The following is an 18,811-nucleotide window of genomic DNA, read 5'->3' on the forward strand; positions in this document are numbered from 1 at the left end:
AGTCCCTTATATTTGTTAAAATAAAGCATATTTGGTGTTACTAATGGAACATGGTTAAAATCTAACTATTACTACGCATGCTACTTAGGTGTCACCGTTAAAAATTAAACTCCTAGTCTTGAACTTATTGTCACGACCCAATCCGATGGGTCGTGACGGGAACCCGGTACCTTACTGAACCGAGTACCATTGTAACGTATCTTTCTTATTACATCATCATATACACATGACATGCGGGCCTAATAGGCCAACATGATCATTGGATATGAACCAATACCATGCCTGCAAAAGAATGGGAGCGCAATGTTCTGAGCCTCTGCTGTATGCAGTATATATTGGTCTTGCATTCCAATTCAACTCTTCAAGTAACAATTTCATATATAATGCACGAACTTAGCAGGAAAAAGTATTTGGAATTAGTACCTCGGGAACAAGGAATTCGTGAACCACGGCACGTTGGCGGTCGAGAACGGTGACTTTATGTGTGAGAACTGAGGGAGAATAGCTGCTACCATTTTGGCTGGCAACGGGAGTTTGAAATTTCGGAGTAGTTTTGCGGCGACATTTGACGGAATTCAAAGAGAAGTTGATGGAATGTAGAGAAGATAGTCGCCGGAGAAGAGGGGAAGTGCAAGCGCTACAAGGAGGTTGAAGAAGATCCATTGACCGAAGAAGAGGTTCTGTTGTTTGTGTTTCAGGGGGCAACTGGATAAAGGTCGGAATAATTAACTAATGATCTTCCAGTGTTCACTATTTGAACCTTTTAGCAAATACTGTCCCTTATTCCAAAGTATGTCTATTTTTGTCCTTTAAATATTGCTCTGGACATCTTTAGTCCCTTATATTTGTTAAAATAAAGCATATTTGGTGTTACTAATGGAACATGGTTAAAATCTAACTATTACTATGCATGCTACTAAGGTGTCACCGTTAAAAATTAAACTCCTAGTCTTGAACTTATTGTCACGACCCAAACCGATGGGCCGCGACGGGCACCCAGTACCTTAATCAACCGAGTACCAATGTAACGTATCTTTCTTATTACATCATCATATACACATGACATACGGGCCTATTAGGCAAACATGATCATTTATAAACTGAAAACGTAGGCCGACAAGGCCGTGCAATCTTTCACGTACACGACATATGTCTACAAGCCTCTAAGAGTACATAAATATCATAAAGGTCGGGACAGAGTCCTGCCATACCAAACAATACATGTCTAAATCATACTAATCAAACACGCAACTCCGAAGCAAATGGAGCGCACCAATATCTTCCGCTGAGTTGATAGCCTACTTGGAGGGCTCTCGACCTGTCTATCTGGACCTGCGGGCATGAAACGCAGCATCCCCAGTGAAAAGGGTCGTTAGTACGAAAAATGTACCGAGTACGTAAGGCACATAAACAAGTACATAACAGACATGGAAGAAATATGGAGTACATGACTCAACCTGTAAGTCTGAATAACCTTGTAATCATGAAATAATTATAGTATAATGCATATGCGTATGAATGTCATGTCGTGCATAGGTATATATTTCATAACATCATTAGCCTCTGAGGGCATCCCATCATATCATATCGGCCACTGTGGCAAAATCATCATCGTATATCAGCTGATCAGGTGGTGGTGCGTATATAACGTCGTTTGAATCATATTTCAGCCACTATGGGCAACATCATCATCATATACCAGCTGATCAGGTGGTGGTGCATATATAATGCCGTAACCTTTTTCCTGTATCCCATATAAATATAATATACATATATACGCGTATATAACGCCATTTGGTCATGGGTCAATGCACATGTATAAAATGCATGAAAAATACGTAATAATCTGAATATTTCTTCCGGATAAATTTTTTCAACTACATATTATTCTGAGACCCATGAACAGAAAATAATAATAATTTTCATGGGGAATCAAGAATATAGATCCCCCTACTATTTATATGAATAGAGTAATTTATGGAAACTGTGTGTTTGCTCGTTTCCTTAGTATCATATAGACCATGCCAAAAGAAAGAAGAGAGGACCTTAACATACCTAGAGTAGAAAAAACTCTGTATAATATCTCGTTGGAGAACCTTCGTTAAAATATTGGATGAAACCGGTTCTGCTCTTTTGAACCTAATGAACGAAATAGGCTTCCTCTAGTTGAAGAATTGAAATTGGACAAAATTTTTCTAAAGAATGTATGTCTTCTACATTTCCTTAATACAAATTGGTTTCTGAATTCCAATCTTAAGGAAGGAATCTTTCTTGCACTCTTTTGGGAGGGGGTAACGTTACTTTCTTGTTATGCATGACTTTTTCTTTGTCAATTTAGTTTTTAAAAATTTTATCTTGTAAAATGAATTACACCCCACGTTAGATGACAAAGAGATAAGACTTAAAAGTCTTATTTTGATAAAGTTACTTTATTTACTCCTTAGGTGTAGACACATATGTATGATTTGTTATGAGTCATCTTGTAATTTGGTGGCCTTGTGCCACGTGGAGAGTGGGTGAAGATTAATAATCTTTACCCACTTATTAGTTAACTGGGTAATGTCCCGTTACCTGGTAATTATTCAATTACCCGCATAATTAAGTATTATCTCAAATTACATAAAATACTACTCAGTTTTAATACACTTTATAGACCTTACTATCATAGCCATATGGTACCTTGTATGACATTAGTCCATAAATACCGGGTATTTTAGCTCGGGCCATATTTTATCCCAAATTGTCAAACTTCGACGAAATTTACTTTCTTCGACTTTCTTATCTTCTCACCTTCACGAACTTACTCTTCACTTTCTTGAAATAGCATAATGCTTATAATCTCAAAATAATCCCATTCCCGAACTTACGTGGATTAACTTACGACGAAACTTTAATGTAAAAAAATGTGGGATGTAACATCTCATTTCCGAGTTTTCATCAATTTATTTATGGCATACTTTCACGTAAGAAAATATGGGGCGTAACATCATTCCCCCTTTTGGAACATTCGTCCTCGAATGTTGACTGATGCACTTATCATTTTCATAACTTATGTCTTCCGAATACTTTAATACTCTTCTTACCATCTAGGCAATTGTTTTGTGAATAAATCAAAAGGCCAGGGCATTCTACCCATTAGGCCTCTTTCTCACATCACAACTCGTGATCGGAATCCTTCCAATCTTGTAACTGATGCTACCTTTTATCATGCAGCCTGTACGACTCTAACATTATAAGTGCGCCTATGCGACTCTTCTCTCTTTTTTCCTCCATCTTTTAGTCAATCTCTAGGCCTTACTTTGTAATCATATACAGAGCTTAGTAAGATGTCTCTCTGGGAATCTATACTGAAGTTCTTTGCTCGATACTTTGTTGAACTTACGAATATTGTTATACCTTATTTCATAGATCTGTTAATCCATCCGTATGACTTTACTGCCATAACTCTTACATTTATTTATTATTACTGAGGTCTACTACCAAACTCTACGTTACTCTCGTTGCTTATCCTATATGTATAAATCTATGCCCTTTAATGCCTCCTCATTACAGTTCATCGTAAGAATGGCGGCCTAATCTTACCTCATACTTTGTGACTTCTGTTCAACCATTGTTGGTTCACCTCGATGTTGATCTACAATCTTTCATTGATATCATGAAACTTCTTACGTAATACATTGACATTAGGGCTTATTCCTTATCGGGGAAAATCTAAAATGATTAGACTGATCCACTTGGGGCTATACCAAGCTTTAATAATCTTATCTCATAGCATTCCAATGTGATTCACCTTACGCGGGTATTTTAATCCTATACAATTCATGAGATCCCCTTCCTTTATTTTTCTTCTTCAAATCATTACTCAAGAGAAGGCCCAAACGTCATCCTTTATTTATCATAATTAAACCCTCATTCTGCTACCAGGGCAGCATTCTATCTCTTCTAAATGATATTAATCTTAGACTCCTTTGAGTTCATTTAGGCTATACTGAACTTTCTGTAACTTAGAGAAACCATTAGCTCTCTTATTTTCATGGGCTTAATCCCGAGGACTTATCCGTTCTTGTCAACTTTTCATTCGCCCTTTCTTATCCTTACTCTTGTCTTCCCAAAACTCTATCGCCTTATCATACTTTAGCTTGGAACTTACACACATCTATTTATACTACTCGCAACCTCCTTTCAACTTGTTTGAACCATAGATTTCCTTATGTTATTCTGGAATATCAAGCGAGACATCACATCGTCTCTACCTCTTCTTTAATCTCTTAGTCAGGCTTTTCGATACCCAAATCATAGGCTGGAAGATATGCTACTGACGATGCCGCTATTATTCCTAGATACTGAATCCCCGTGCTTCTAGCCTTTTATCCGAAGTATGGACTATTCAAGATCTTATGCCTTTGCGTATCTCGTACGTTGTTCACCTTTACCTTACTTGCCTTAAAATCTCGCATCATATATTCTATCTCTTTCATGACCTCCCTTCCACCTAGGTGTAATTCACATCCATAACTTGAAGCTCTATTATAATACTTTCACCTTTGGTGCGTATACAATCCAGTGGGAGCTTCATGTTGAATTCTTATGAGGCTGATACTCTTTTCACAGGCTTTGTCATAGAGCCATTATAAAATATGGCTACTGTACTATCCCTCTTGTACCTCTGATATTAAGAGTGATTCTGCAATGTTCTCAATCATGATGTCTATAATTTTTCTGGGTCCAATAACCAAACTCCTGATTTACTTCGTTGATGTAGCTCTTTAGTTTCGTCCTCCTTTTGATCAGTCTTTATGTAGGCTTAAGTTATATTCCAATCTGCGGCTCCTAGTATTAGTTATTACTTTGGCCTTTCATGGGTATTATGGAATATCCATGATATAAATTTTAACTCTTTGTCTATGACCTGGACTCAATTCCTTTTTTTAACTTATACTGGAGTCTTCTATGGCTGTATGATTATCAACATATTTGCTGCATGGTAATACTCCAAAATTTTAAGTGCATTCATAACGTAACTAACTTCGGATCATTGATCAAATAATTCCTTTCGTTCTTTCTCAGCTTTCTTTAATCGTAAGCTATTGCGTTTCCTGATCTTTCTGCCCCTTGTTACGTGCATACCTAGCTTACCTTAGTGCCCACACACATTGGAATTCCATAAAACTCATATGACCGTGAATATCACTTCGGATTTTACTTCCTATTCATTAGCCACGGTAGGAGCCATTTTCTTATGGAGTGCATACAATGTTGTTGTGAGACAATTGTTATAAGACCATTTCCTTCTTAGGTTAATGATCTTAGGTCGAAGCCTTCTTCCTTACTTCCTCAGCTAGTCTTTCATTGTAGTACTTAGGGAGGATCCTCTTACTCTTGTAAAGCTGTGAGTTTATTACATTTCATACTCGATGGAATTTTTTTGATGTCCTTCCTCGCCTATAATTATCCGTAGTTACTTACCTCCATGAACTTGTGCTTGTAGGGTTGCTTCTGAACTAATATTTTGACTGCCTTCCCAGTGTCACTTTCTTTTATTCCCATAACATTCATACAGTACCTTTAACTACCCCAACTCCTATTTGAATATTTTTCAAGTATTACAATGTCATAACTGTGGTGTTAAATTCACTATAATGGGTTTTACTATCTTTATCTCGCACGACCTGCTGTCTTGTATGTATCCTCTTGACTAGCCATGACTAGGCTCTTCTTGAATCAACTACTAACTACTTGTTGGCCCATTCTCATGTCAATATTCCGCGGAATCTTACTTGGGTTATTTCCTTGTTCTTAACTAACTACTTGTTGGCCCATTCTTATGTCAATATTCCGCGGAATATTTCTTGGGTTATTTCCTTGGTCTTAACTTACTTCTCGCGCTGGCTCTTTAATTGTCAATAACATCTCGGGCAGGAACCCTTACTTCTTTTACTTGACGTCACGTGTACATAATGTTCTGGAATCGTAGCATATCTGTAGCATTTGAGTAAGTGCAATCTCATCCTTTTCTCATTTTTATCGCTTTCTTCCTTTTATCATTCCATATTCCCCCTTTAGGGGAGTACTAAGATTTGGAGCTACGACGACCTTCCTATAGATGTTTCATCTTTTCATCTTTGGCATCCTTTCACATCATCGATAACCCTTACTCGCCTTGAGGTAATCCTTCCGTACCAAGGATAGCAAAATTCCTTACTCACGAGGGTGAAACTTAGTATAACTGGCACATATAGTCCCTTAAGCTGAACGTTGCTCACATTGCTTGCTGTAGTGAAGCGTCTTCCTGAATGACCATTCTCTGAATTTCTCATGAATCTTCTTTTGTCATCCATTCTATTATTGGCAAAATAAAATCTTAAATTCTTATGATGGCGACTATCATCAGCCACTCAGTCCCTAATTCATGTGTTAGTTTATCTTGTTCACCAATCCATATTGGTTCTATTACTTTGGGGTCTAACTTTTCCTTTTGGTAATCTCGCTAGAGTTGCGAACTTATTTCTCAAAATGAGGACATGATTGTATGGCCTATACTCTTTTGTTGTCCAAAGGCCTGTCACTTCTCGTTTCTTACTTCACTTGACTATAGATTTTGTAATATTGTCATCTTTTGATCTACCGTTGTCATCCATGTATCACATCTTACTCATAATGCTTCATTAACTCTTTTCTTATTTCCTGCTAATATTTATGCCTATCACTTTATTCTGAAAACTTAAACAAGACATTCTTTTGCTTTTTTCTTCCCTTTGCTCCATCCAATGTCTCTTCAAGTTGCTTAACGTTCTCGCTTTACTAGGGACGCGAGCCACACTAAGGTAATATTTATCCCTTCAAAGCTTATAGTACATGTCTTTGTAGTACTCTTATCTGGCTGCACTATTTCGGAGTGCACCATCTGGGTGTCTCATAAAGAGATCTATTAGCATATCTGCAATATCCTTCGGAAATGTCAACTGACACAAACAATTCATCCATCATATCTTCTTATACTACTTATGTTAATACCCATATGGCATAGCTGGAATGGGTGCGACCAATTGTATATACCTCTGTTACTATTGAATATAACTCAAAAATCTTATGTTCCTCTGCCTCAATTATAAATGATGTTAACCTTCATTAACTGGGCGCCTCGTACCCTTCTTTATCTTTCTTCTTATGCTTGTTGAAACTTGTATTTATCTTCTTTATCTCTCATTGTCTTTCACCATAAATATGGATAGGAATTCTTGCCTTAAGGCTTCTTATCAGGAAGCTTACACCTTTCAATACACCCATGATCTGCTAAAGACCTCATATTTATTTATCATAGGCATCATACAAAAATCCAATTCCTTTGACTCAGCTCTTCCACAACTATCTCTCTTTCTAACCTTCTTTCCGGATGTAGGCATCGTCTTATTACGAATAAAATAGAATTTCAGAAGTTGAATTCATATAAGTGAGCTCTACCACATGATCTGGAGTAAGAAGAAATTGTCACAGTCCTAAATGCCCTGTAACCTCCTGCTTATAAGTGTGGTGCATGACACACCCATAAACAAGACTCAACTAGACACGACTTGTAGACTTCCTAGGACAGAACTACTCTGATACCACTTTTGTCATGACCTAAACCGATGGGCCGCGACGGGCACCCGGTACCTTACTCAACCGAGTACCAATGTAACGTATCTTTCTTATTACATAATCATATACATGTGACATACGGGCCTAATAGGCCAACATGATCATTTATAAACTCAAAACATAGGCCGACAAGGCCGTACAATCTTTCACATACACGACATATGTCTACAAGCCTCTAAGAGTACATAAATATCATAAAGGTCGGGACAGAGTCTTGCCATACCAAACAATACACGTCTAAATCATACTAATCAAACACGCAACTCCGAAGCAAATGGAGCGCACCAACATCTTCCTCTGAGCTGATAACCTACTTGGAGGGCTCTCGACCTGTCTATTTGGACCTGCGGGCATGAAACACAGCGTCCCCAGGCAAAAGGGACGTCAGTACAAAAAATGTACCGAGTATGTAAGGCACATAAACAAGTACATAACAGACACGGAAGAAATATGGAGTACATAATTCAACCTATAAGTCTGAATAACCTTGTAAATCATGAAATAATTATAGTATCATGCATTTGCATATGAATGTCATGTCGTGCATAGGTACATATTTCATAACATCATTAGCCTCTGAGGGCATCCCATAATATCATATCGGCCACTGTAGGCAAAGTCATCCTCGTATACCGGTTGATCAGATGGTGGTGCGTATATAACGCCGTAACCTTTTCTCATATCCCATATACATACATATATACGCGTATATAACGCCGTTTGACTCATATTTCAGCCATTGTAGGCAACATCATCATCATATACCAACTGATCAGGTGGTCGTGCGTATATAACGCCATATCCTTTTTCCCGTATCCCATATAAATATAATATACATATATAGGTGTATATAACGCCATCTTGTCATGGGTCAATGCACATGTATGAAATGCATGAAAAATACGTAATAATCTCAATATTTCTTCTGGGTAAAGTTTTCCAACTGCATATTATTTTAAGACCCATGAACAGAAAATAATAATAATTTTCATGGGGAATCAAGAATATAGACACCCCTACTATTTCTATAAATAGAGTAATTTATGGAAATTGTGTGATTGCTCGTTTCCTTATTATCATATAGAGCATGCCAAAAGAAAGAAGGGAGGGCCTTAACATACCTTGTTTACCGTGAAAATGGTAACAACAATTAAATTTGTAAATGGGATTTTAAAAATATGTGATCTATTACCTAGTTTTTAGGGCAGTCGATGCCAGAAATGCTAAGTGTAAAGATAAGATACGAGCTAAGATGAAGCAGTAAGAAAACCGATGGGGCCTGTTGCCCGGGCGCGGAGTAGATCGATGGAGGCCTCGGGGTCGAGGCTTAAGCTGGGATTGAGCTGTTGGGGACAGTCGAGGAAGGGATAACAAGCAGAAATACGATTATGTAAGGCTCTTTATGGCCAATGTATTGCTAGAAGGGCAGAACAAATAAGAAAACAATAGATGCGAGGTGGACTTGGGTCAATAAGAACAAATGACTTAGAAGAAAGAAGAGAGAGAAAGATATTTGCACTTGTGGAGAAATGGAGAAATCCGCTTTACAAGGTAGGGTGAGCCCCCTTTATATCGGAGGAGAGACTCGATCATAAACGTGTAGAGACAAAACATAAAGTACGGAGATGGGATGACTTAATGTGATGCCTCAGCACATGCTCTGGATAGGACGACCTTTGTTAGGTGGAGTCGTGTGATTCGGGAACTTCCCCCTTGCTTGTTACAGCCTATTGTATTAGTCGAAATGCAACACTTTCCGGATCAGATTGAGGCAAAACCCAGGGTGAGTCTTGACCATATCTTCGAGCTTAGAAGGTCATGACTACGAGATAGCCCTATGTTAGGGTATCTGAGCCCCCAGATTTACCGTACATAGATAGTCTCCGCGTTTCTCAGAGTAAGGGCGACGCGAAGCGATGAGAAACAATTCTGAACTCTTGCTTCCTCCGGCGTCCTTGCGAGCGGCTATGGGTTGCCAGGGCGTGCAATATGTGTCATTACTGCGGATTTCACCATTGGCCGCAGTGGTTGGCCTTCTTTAATGTACCCATGATGTTCTTATAAATATTCGCCTCTCCCATTTCGAGTCTTTTCTTGCATCCAGAACCCTTTAGTGAAGTTTGTTTTCCCTTGCCTTTCGCTTCTCTTTTTAGGAATGTGACTCCCTTCCCTTTCTTCTTCTCTTAGACTTTCTCAAGGTTGGCGAATACTTCAACTGCTGTTTCTCAGGCGATCGCGGGCTCGTCTTCTTCATTCCTCTCCGAAGGTGAAGTGACCGCTCCGACTCGCATCGAGGAATGTGTCCCATGGCCTTTTGCGATGATATCAGATTTCAGGGTTGAGAGACCCTCCTCGAAGTTAGGGAGTCGCGAGCCGGTAAGTAGATATGTCTACTCCATAACGGATATCGAGAGAGTGAGGGCCGATTGTTACTGGGGGGATTCCGTGCTTGTGGAGATTCTTGCTCAGGATGAAGACATCACTGCTCATAGGGTCGGTTTTCTGAGTGTGTACACCTATCCATTCACTTTGGGGCCAGCGTGACCGTCTTTACCCTTGATTGACCCGGTGATTCTTGAATTTTGCCGGAGCTACCAGGTGACTTTGGGTCAAATTCATCCTTCGTTCTGGTGCGTGGTATATATGATTAGGCATTACTCGAGCATGGCGGAGGGAATTCACTTCACTCTAAATCATTTGTTCTGGATGTATAGTCCTCGTCTCCTTCGCATGTGATTAATCAGGCTTTGCTGCCGAGCCCCGAGATCCCTTTTTGCATGTACCGAGGAATTTTGAGATGACGGATGGTTGAGTCGGTTCATCCGGGTGAGGACGTCTGATTTGATTCTTGTGGAAGGGATGCCGTTCCCTGAGAAGTGGAACACCGGGCGTAACTGAATGCGGGCCTTTGTTTCCCTTTGATGTTTTCTCTTTATGTCCCTGAACCCGTTGTTTCTTTCCATTTGTTTTTTCAGCCATAACGATCTATCCTGAAGCGGTGCCGGATCTTCAGAGTTGGGTTAGCCATTTGTACTCAGTCTGACCGTACAACGATCACACCTGGCGGGATTTATCTCGGGCTCGGTGGGAAGCAAAAGACCAAGGTGAGTTCTGAGCTTTGATGCATCCGCGTTTTTAGCACAGCTTGCTTCTAGCGTCTCGGTATTTTCTGCGCATTTGACCTCCACATCTATGCAGGCCTGGGAGGAATTTTACTGACAAGGGTGGTGCCGCCTATTGGAGGGGACATTCTGGTACCTGGAAAGGAAAAGGAAAGGCAAAGGGGCGTGTCGGCCGAGCCACCGAAGTTCAAAAGGTTCAAAGTGGAGAAGTCTAAAGTTGATTCACCAGTCCCATCCTCTAACGTGATAAAAAATCCTCTTGCTGAAGGTGAGGGGGAAAGTAGCTTTTCGACACCCCTCGAAGGTCTTTCGAGATTGTTGCCCCTCGGGCCGAAGGGACAAATGCTTCTGGATAGGAGTCTGATGCTTACGAGACCCGTCCTTATGGTGGTGAGGCAATGGATGGGCTATCGGGCACTGGCCTTGACTCGGCGGGTGGCCAGAATCATTCTCGAGCTGGGACGCCCTCAGCAGGCGATCTGGAGGAGCTTCGATTGGAGAACCGGGATGAACGAGGGGTGGAAATTCTGCCTAACCCTACAAGCCCGATGATTATTGTTGATTCTTTAGAGGGGACGTGCTTCCATCCCCCGGATTGCAAGACGAGCCTCGCTGGGGTCTTTCTGAGGAGGGAGCGCTGATCGAAGGCAGAGACGCCCTCGGGAGTCCGACAACCGTTGTAGAGGGTAGCTTAGGTGTCACTGCCTCCTTTATTTTTGGCGAAATGGGCAGGCTTTGTGAGCGGGTAACTTCTCATGTAACTTCACCTGTTTTTATTTGGTGTTTTGGGCTGCTCCAATCATCATTCTCTTGACCTTTTCACGTGATTTTAGGCCGAAGCACTTTATAATCAGACCTTCGCCTAGTATCAAGACAAGGTGAGCCGCCGGGAACATGATAAAGCCTTCTTAACCGAACATGTTATTCATCCCCCGTTCTGATTACTATTTGAGTTTCTGCGGGATTTTATTGTTTCTAACCCCTTGGGCCCTGATTCATGCAGTTTAAGAAGGAGAAGCTTTTACTGATGGGGGAGCTTCGAGCCAAGGATGCTAAAATCTTCGAGCTCGGTCGTCGTGTGGACGGGGTGGTCTTAGAAAGCGACAGCCTTAGGAGGAGAGTCACCTCGATTGAGCGTCAGCTTTAGGATGCAATGGAGGATAGTGGAAAGTACAGGAGTCTTTGTTCCGGGCTGGTGGCTGCACTGCTTCGGATTAGAGCCGAGGCCGAGGCACTTGTATATTTACACGGTGAGGGAGCGGTCGCTGACAATTCTTGTGTTGTGAGGACCCTTGAGGGGGCAGACCCAGTTTTTCCTTGAGCCACGGACTGTGTTCGGCCGACCTTTGAAAGTTAACCATCAAGGGAACGTTGGAAGGCAGCTCGAGTGGTGTTAAAAATAGGGGTGAGTCCCCGGAGAGAGGGGATGCTGTCGAGAAGGGATCGATAGAGGATCCGTGACTGCTTGGATGCAACCTTTGAGGCTGCCGATCTGGTGATAGATTTAGACTATGTTGTTTTTTCCTATTAATCTCCGTGTTTGTATACAACACTTTTATTTTGGCGTATGTATAGAGAAGAACCTTGTGGATTTATCCTCCCTTTTTGGCGAGTGAATATCGGACTCGCGGTGTTACTTTACGGCCTGCTTAGGCTTGTCGATATGGCATTTATGCCATGCCTTTAGGCTTGTTGTAGCTCAATTATTTTCATGTCTAGTCTTCGAGTCGCATCGCGATTCGAGCTGTAATCGACCCTTGAGTTTTCCTGATTCCCTGGTCGGCGATAATGGCATTTATGTCGTGCCCTTAGGCATATTACAATTTTCGGGCCCAATCTCCGAGTCACGTTGCGATCTGAGCTGTAATTGGTCCTCGAATTACCTTAAATTTTTGGTTGGCGATAGTGTCTTCTCATTCCCGCCCTTGGGCGTTTGGCAATTTTCGGGCCCAGTCTCCGGGTCGCATTGCGATCTGAGTTGTAATTGGTCCTCGAATTACTTTAAATTTTTGGTTGGCGATAGTGTCTTCTCATTTCCTTCCCTTGGGTGTTTGGCAATATTCAGGCCCAATCTCTAGGTCGCATTGCGATCCGAGCTATAATTAACCCTCGAATTACCTTAAATTTCTGGTTGGTGATAGTGTCTTCTCATTTTTCGCCCTTGGGCGTTTGGCAATTTTCGGGCCCAATCTCCGGGTCACGTTGCGATCCGAGCTGTAAATGACCCTCGAATTACCTTACATTTCTGGTTGGCGATAGTGTCTTCTCATTTCCCGCCCTTGGGTGTTTGGCAATATTCGGGCCCAGTCTCTGGGTCACATTGCGATCCGAGCTGTAATTGACCCTCGAATTACCTTAAATTTCTGGTTGGCGATAGTGTCTTCTCATTTCCCGCCATTGGGCGTTTGGCAATTTTCGGGCCCAATCATCGGGCGATGACAATGGTACTTACGCCATGCCCTTAGGCATGCTGCATTTTACGGGTCTAGTCTCCGAGTCGTGTTGGGATTCGAGCTATAATCAACCCTCAATTTTTATTGAGTTTCTAGCGACGTGGTCCTTATGTCGTTTGGTCGTAGAGACCTTTTAATATGTGGCCCGTAGGCTTGCATAGTTAACTATTTTGGATCCGGTCTCCGAATCGGGTTACGATTCGAGCTCATTTTAATCCTCAAGTTGTCAATATTATTTAGCTGGCGACAATGGCTCTAATGCTATTTGGTCGTAGAGACCTTTCAATATGCAGCCCGTAGGCTTGCTTAGCTAGCGACAATGGTTCTTACGTTGTTTTTTGCCCGTGGGCTTTGTGTAGGATTTGTATCTGCTCATTAAGGTCTTTTTGTAGTATTTTTTCCTGACCCTTCGTTGGTTCCAAAGGAACCTCGATTTTAAGTCGTTGTCGGCGGTGTTTCGAGCATCTCGTAAGGTTCAAAGCTCGTAGGTCAAGTAGATCGACGCTCTTGCATTTTGGAGCCTACTTTGTCGTAGCTCACTTTTTCCTGTGGAGGGAAGCCTATTTTAACCGGTTCTTTCCGAAGCATATCGGAGTAATGGCCTGCAATTTTTTAGCAACAGTCGGGCGTCCCCGAGTCGCGTTATTTGGGATGTATTAGCCATTTCAATCGTAGTTGTATGCGTTTGGCTGTAGCCATTTTCGATCTCTAGTGATAGTTTAGGCGTCTACATCGAGGGTATGCCCTTTAGGGATTCTTACAAATGCGATGTATAGCCTAAATATCGGGATTTTCATGCCTATTGAGGTCTTACAGTTTTTGTCATGCCTGTTGAGGTCTTACAGTTTTGTCATGCCTGTTGAGGTCTTACAATTTTGTCATGCCTGTTGAGGTCTTACAATTTTGTCATGCCTGTTGAGGTCTTAAAGTTTTGTAGCGTAGATCTGGTGATGTCGAGGTTGCCCGTTAGGGTCTGACAGTTTTGGATCTTTCCAGTTGTATGGCGATTGATAGCACCCTTTGAGTCATTGAGTTTGTTTAAGCTTGAAGACAGCTTCTCGTGAGCTCGGAATTGCCTTCCAGGGGCTCGATGAGCCCAGAGTTCTAACCCTGGGGACATGCAAGTTGCCGAATTAAGTCTCCGAGTATTTTGGGACCCATTTGATGGAGATGCATTTGCTGCGAATGCGTCAGAATAGCCTTTCTCGAAGTGCGAAATGCTGGAAAAATATTCTTTATTGCTTGGCGTAGATACAGGCTGTAAATACATGTTGTCTCGTTGCAGTGAGCTCGACTCGTGTGGTCATGGCTCCTTAGACTGCTTGGCCTGGTGTGTTGTCTTGTTAGAAAAGTCATGTCAGCAAGAAACCCGTTTCGGGAAAAAAATCTGTTCGCGGATAAGAGAGGGTGATGCTTGCTTGGGGGCTCTCGTGTGGGTTTCATGATCGGAGGCCATAACAGTAATATCGCTTGAGCATCGACATGTTCCAGTTGTTGGGAAGCTACTCGCCTTCCATGGTACCAAGCTTATATGAGCCTTTTCCAACTATCCCGAGGACACGGTACGACCCTTCCCAATTCTGGCCTAGTTTCCCTTCATTGGGATTTCGGGTGTTGCGAGTAACTTTCCTTAGGACCAAGTCTCCGATGCCGAAGTATCGGAGTTTCATTCTCCTGTTGTAGTATCTTTTGATTTTCTGCTTCTAGGTGGCTATCCGAACCAGCGAGGCCTCTCGTATCTCGTCGAGCAGTTCAAGGGTTGTTGCTATGGCCTCGTGATTTGACCCTTCGCTGCGTACCAAAATCTGGCACTCGATTCCCCGACCTCTACTGGTATTAATACTTTAGCTCCATATACTAGAGAGAAAGGTGTTTCCCCGGTGCTTGATTTTGAAGTCGTCCGATATGCCCACAGTATCTCGGGTAGAGTTTCTCTCCATTTTCCCTTAGTGTTTTCTAATTTCTTCTTCAGGTTTTGAATGATGGTTTTATATGTGGATACGGCCTGACCGTTCACGCACGGATGGTATGGCATTGAAAGGATCCTTTTGATTTTGTTGTCCTCAAGGAACTGTGTTACCTTGCTCTCAATGAATTGTCTCCCGTTATCGCATGTTATTTCGGATGGGATTCCGAACCGGCATATGACATGTTCCCATATAAAGTGGATGACTTACTTCTCTCTGATTATTTCGAAGTCCTGCACTTCTACCCATTTTGAAAAGTAATCAGTCATAAATAGAATGAATCTAGCTTTACTTGGTGCCATTGGCAAAGGGCCAACGATGTCCATTCCCCATTTCATAAATGGCCATGGTGATAGGACGAAATGTAGTTGTTCGCCGGGTTGGTGAATCATGGGGGCGAATCTTTGACACTTGTCGCATCTCCGGACGAACTCTTTGGCGTCCCTCTCCATGCTATCCCAGTATTAACCTACTCTGATTACCTTTCTGACTAGGGAGTCTGCCCGGAGTGGTTTCCACAGGTGCCTTCGTGGATCTCTCGAAGCACATAATCTGTGTCACCTGGTCCTAGACATACTACTAGGGGGCCGTCAAACATTCTCCTGTATAGGGCCCCATTTTCATCGAGCGAGAACTGGGCCGCTCTGGTTCTTAAGGCTCTTGATTCTTTTAGGTCGGCGTGTAGTTTCTCATCCTTCAGATAAGTGATATATCTGTTTCTCCAATCCCATGTCAGGCTGGTGGAGTTGATTTCCGCGTGACCTTCTTCAACCACGGACTTGATTAATTGGACCACAACCCCGGGGAGCAGGTCTTCCTCCTCGACAGATGATCCCATGTTCGGCAGGGCATTAGCCTAGCTGTTCTGCTCTTGGGGTACATGGATTAAGGTCCATTCCTTTAAGTGGCGGAAGGTGACTTGGATCTTATCCAGGTACCTCTACATTCAGTCTTCCCAGGCTTCGTAGCTCCCATTTACCTGACTTACCACGAGGAGAGAATAGCATTTTGCCTCGTTGACCTCGGCCCCCAAGCCCTTGGCCAACTCCAAACCTGCAGTCATAGCCTCATACTTGGCTTCATTGTTAGTTAGCTTTGCAGTTTTTATGGATTGTCGGATCATGCCGCCGATGGGCAGTTTTAGGACTATACCGAGTCCGGATCCTCTGACGTTCGTGGCACCGTCCGTGAACAGGGTCCACACCTCGGAGGACGTGCCTAACTTTAGTAAAAGTTCCTTTTCTACCTCAGGGACGAGGGATGGCAAAATATCGGCCACAAAATTTGCTAAGATCTAGGATTTAATGGCCGTCCGAGGTTGATACTCGATATCATGCCCTCCGAGCTCAATGGCCCATTTGGCCATTCGACCCGACAACTTAAGTTTATGTAGTACGCACCAGAGGGGATAGGTTGATAGGACGCAAATGTGGTGGCACTGAAAGTAAGGCTTTAGCTTATGCGAAGCACTTATTAGTGCGAGTGCCAATTTTTCTAGATGGGGGTACCGGGTTTCGGCGTCCCCCAAGGTTTGACTTACATAATAAACAGGAAATTGCGTACCTTTCTCTTCTCAGACTAATACACCGCTCACAGTTATTTCGGACACGGCCAGGTACAGATACATGGTTTCATCCTCCTTGGGCGTGTGCAGCAAAGACAGGCTAGACAGGTACCGTTTCAGTTCTTCCAAGGCGCGTTGACATTCCGGAGTCTATTCGAAGTTGCTCTTTATTTTGAGTAGGGCGTACAAGTGATGGATTTTGTTTGGCGACCTTGATATGAATCTGCCCAGGGCCGCGATCTGCCCAGTCAGTCGTTGGACGGCTTTTACGTTGTTTACCACTATGATTTCTTCGATGGCCTTTATTTTGTCGGGGTTGATCTCAATCCCCCTGTTTGAGACCATGAAACCTAGGAATTTTCCCGAGCCTATGCTGAAGGCGCACTTTTCGGGATTTAGCTTCATGTTGTAGCTTCTAAGGATGTTGAAAGTTTCCTGCAAATGGGTCAGATGGTCCTATGCGTGCAGGGATTTAACTAGCATATCATTAATGTATACTTCCATTGACTTACCTATTTGATGCTCGAACTTTATTAACTAGGCGTTGGTACGTCGCTCCTACATTTTTTAGCCCGAAGGGCATTACGTTAAAACAATATGTACCAATTTTCGTGATGAACGAGGTCTTTTCCCTATCCTCGGGGTTCATCTGGATCTGATTATACCCCGAGTAGGCATCGAGGAAGGTGAGGGTCTCGTGGCCGGCCGTGGCATCGATCAGATGATTGATATTAGGCAACGAGAAGGAATATTTGGGGCACGCTTTATTTAAATCTTTATAATCTATGCACATTCTTAGCTTATTCCCTTTTTTTGGTACTAGTACTATGTTAGCTAGCCACTCTGGATACTTTACCTCCCTGATGGATCCGATTTTAAGAAGTTTCGCTACCTCCTCTTTGATGAAGGCATGCTTTACCTCGGACTGCGGTCTCTTCTTCTACATTACGGGTTTGAATTTGGGGTCATCGCTCAGCCAATAAGAGGTTATTTCCGGAGGGATACCTGCTATGTCTAGGTGGGACCAGGAAAAATAGTCGATGTTATTAATAAGAAATTGAATAAACCTTGTCCTGAGTTCGGGGGTCAGCCCCGTTCCCAGGTATGCCTTGCGATCTAGGAGGTTCTCGGTTAGAACAGTCTTCTCTAGCTCCTCAATCGTCGACTTGGCCGCATCTGATTCTTTAGGGGCACGAAAGTTCGGGGCACGAGGAAATCTTCCTCGTCGTCTCCTAGAGTCTGCCCGCTGCTTTCATCGTTTGAGACCGAGTGCGTGAGGGTCAGCGTCTCATGGTGGACCGCGAACATCTCCCTTGCTGGCCGCTGTTCTCCGTGTATCGTTGTGATGCCATCTCTTGTGGGGAAACTTATTACTTAGTGCAAGGTCGAGGGCACTGACCTTATGTTGTGTATCCAAGGTCTGCCAAGTAAGGCATTGTACCTCATGTTGCCATCGATGACCTGAAACTCGGTGCTCTGGGTCGTGCCAGACATGTTGATCGGGAGGATGAATTCTCCTTTCATTTCTTCCCCCACCATGTTGAAACCATGGATGACTCGGGGGATGGGGATGACTTGCTTGAGTAGCCCTAGCTGTTCTACTACTTCTGACCTGATTATGTTATCCAAACTGCCCGGGTCTACAAGCACGCGCTTTATCCTTGTATTGTTTAAGAGAAATGAGATCACTAGCGGGTCATTGTGCGGTTCCCCCATGTCCTCGAGGTCTTCCTCGACGAATATGAGGGTTTCTTTGGATAAGCATTTTCGGGCTGATCCCTCTTCTGTAGCGGATATTTTTGTTTGTTTGGACACGGGTCCTTGGAGGTATCTAGTTCCTCCGATAATCATGTGGACGCTATGTTGGGAGCCCCTCCATTTTGCTTGAATTGGACTCGGGGAAGCCTCGAACTTTGGATCGGGCATGTCCATTTCCTTGTGGCTTTTGAGGTCTCGGTTTTCCATCTCACTAGCTGGGCCGGGCGTTCTACCCTAAAAGCAAAGATATCGGGCAAGAAGAAGTGTGAGAGATAACGTGCGTTTGGGTGACAAAACAAGCAAGAAAAT

Source organism: Nicotiana sylvestris, chromosome 8, assembly GCF_000393655.2.
Source record: "Nicotiana sylvestris chromosome 8, ASM39365v2, whole genome shotgun sequence".
In the NCBI taxonomy this organism is placed as follows: Eukaryota; Viridiplantae; Streptophyta; class Magnoliopsida; order Solanales; family Solanaceae; genus Nicotiana; species Nicotiana sylvestris.